We start from the raw sequence: 3134 nt of genomic DNA on the forward strand, positions 1-3134 counted from the left end.
AGTTGGATAGAGAACTATGAATTAAACTTACTCTCAGTCGCATATCTTCTTCTTCTGCTCGGTATAAATTAAAATCGGCTACATGCATACATACATACTTACTTACATACATATATCAGACAGAATTGCTGAAGTTACAAGAAAATCTGCATCTGAGCTGAAATGAGTATTGTCTTTCATTTGAATCATTGGAATGATGTGATTAATGTTTGCAAGCGCCGAAAGTGTGACGCAGCCCTGTGCTTCGTCTTTGCGATAACAAACAGACTATTAATTCAGCCAAGTTATATATCAAGATGATTCAAACTAAAGTAAATGAGCTGCTTGCTGAGAGATAAAAGCGAAAATTTATGTTATTTCGAAAATTGGTTTATTGGGTGAGACTTGGGATGTGAGACGTACTTAAGAAATAGAGAAGTGCAGTACTTCTCTTCACCTCCTGTAACAATGAGAAATACATACATAGATATATACAAATAGGAATTAGGGCAATCGAAAGGGTAAGAAAATTTATTGATATTTTTCGATAAGAATCGAAATTTCATCAAAAATTTAGCCATCGCAAATAATTGAGTCGTCAAAGTTTATAGTTAGAGAAATTTATCGCATTATCCAACTTTATTGAGTTATCGGAAAGTATCGAGTTATTCAAACTCATAAATGTTTATTAGGTTATCGAAATTTATCGAGACACAGATTCTTAGTTATCGAAATTTACCGATAGTTACCAAATTAAAAAAATGTATCCGATTCTCGAAAATTGTCAAGTTATTGAAATTTGTCAAGTTATAAATATTTATCGAGTAATTGAAATTTATAGAGTTATCGATTTTATCTGGTTATCATAATTAAGTTTATGAAATTCATCGAGTTACCGATATATATCGAACTGCCTAAAACTATCAGCTAACTGGATTATATAGAGTTATCTAAATTCAATAAATTTTTGAAATTTGTCGGGTTATCGAGAATTATCGAGGGATGGGGTTAACGAATTGTATTCATAACTAGCGAGGTTTTTCGAAAGACGAAGAAATTCGAAACTCAGATTGTAGGCTCGTTAATTTGAGTTATACATGAATACGAAGAAAAATGCGGAGGAAAATACGATGACAACTACGAATCCAAAAACGAATACGAAAACCAAGGTTAAGGATGGGGTTAATATTAAGTTTGTGAAGAATGCCTGCAATAGGAAGCAAACTAGAAATGAGGGAAGTTTCGTTTTAGTAGTGTGGCCCAGGCGCATTCAGTGTTTATTTTTTGTTACTGTTTTTGTTTTTAAGTAGAGTTTTCCGCTGAGTGTACGTCCAAGGGATTTTAGCCGCACAATCTTGGCTCGTTTCTTTTGCATAACTACATATGTATGTTCGTACATTTGCACATATGTATATGCGCACGTTTTCTATCATAAGATTCCTTACATCCAGAAATTGATTTCAAACGCTGTCCTCCAATTCTTCTGCAAAATAGCGCTCAGCCACAAGGCTAGCGTTGCGTATATTTCACAGAGAAAATGTACATAGTATACATATTTAAGTATATGTACAAAGATGAGTATAGTAAAATACACACATATGTATTTATGTCGACATATGCATTTGTACGTACATACATATGCAAATATGCCTTCTTATGTAATACTTACATATATTGTTTATGCAAAACATTCGATTCTATTACAGATACATATGCCTGCTAAGGAAGAATTTATGTACACTTGCATATTATTATTTCATATGTCGTCAGTTTTATGTGAATATTTTTGTAGATCTGTTTTTATGATTTAGTTCGTTTTCTTGAATTATATTCACTTCCTGCCCATTTTTTAGACTGGTTATTGTCTTAGACAATTTAACGTTTAAAGCATGCAATATTTTTGATGCAAAATTATCAAGGAAAAGGCGTAGTTTCTTCCTATGCTTTGAATTTGCGTAAAATTCGGATTACCAAATATTTGATCAAAGGAGTGAAAATAAATATGTACATATCGTTACCTTAATATAAAAAGGCCTTATCTAAAATTTTGATTTCTTTACACTAGTTATACAACTTTATAAAAAACTTAAACTTTTCTAGAGCGATTTTTTTTATTACTCTGGCTTTTAATAAGCGCAGAAACTCAATTTTTTATGTAACTAGTACTGGATTTTAAATTCGATTATGTCTTTAGTGACTAATCTACCGACTGTTATGCAAAACTGAATTTCGAAAGAAAATGTAAATCAAGACAATAATAGTGAACGATTTTATGTATTATCTATGGACAAATAAGCAGGACTGTTTGCATATAAGATATATACATTTATTTGTGCATAAATAATATGTACATACACTTAGCAACAAAAGTCTGCATGCACCATTTCTATTTAAAATTTTCACAATATTTTGCAAGCTAACATTTGTTTATTATGTTGGTTTTTTTTAATATGTGGATTATGCTTAAAAATTTCATATAAACCAAGCTTTCAAGCTTTATGCAAAATTAAGGAAAATTCAACGAACTTTCATTAAAATTTTAAATGGAGGAAAATGCATACAATCGTCAGAAAAAAATTATTAAAAATCAAGGCTATTTAATTTTGACACATGATTATACTAAAACTGAATGGGCTATACAACTGCGTACTTTAGCCGATTAAAAAGTGGAAAATTTTTATGAAAATGCATTGAATTTTTCTTAATTTTGTATGAAGCTTGATACCTTGGTTTACATAATTTTGTTTTAAGCATGATCAATCTATATATATAAAATTCAAATTATGTATGTACCTATAGACACACTTGGCTCCTAAACGAATAAGCCGATCGTAACCAAATTTTACACACGCACTGGATATCTTCCAGGGATGGTCACAGGGTAAAAAATATTTTGATATATAAAGGGGGCGTGGCCCCAAAACGTGGACCCGGGTAACCTTAGGATGTATTTGTTTAATATGGGTATCAAATTAAAGCTGTTCATGAGTGCTTTAAGATAGAGCAATTTTCATATAGCTGGGTGACTAGGGTCTCGAGATATAGACCAAAATGTGGACCTGGGTAACCTTGGGTGTATTTGTTCAATATGGGTATCAAATGAAAGCCGTTCATGAATGCTTTAAGATTGAGCACTTTTCATATAGCTGGGTGAC

This window comes from Rhagoletis pomonella, unplaced genomic scaffold (assembly GCF_013731165.1).
Source record: "Rhagoletis pomonella isolate Grant_MI unplaced genomic scaffold, Rhpom_1.0 Rhpom_scaffold_00018, whole genome shotgun sequence".
Lineage (NCBI taxonomy): Eukaryota > Metazoa > Arthropoda > Insecta > Diptera > Tephritidae > Rhagoletis > Rhagoletis pomonella.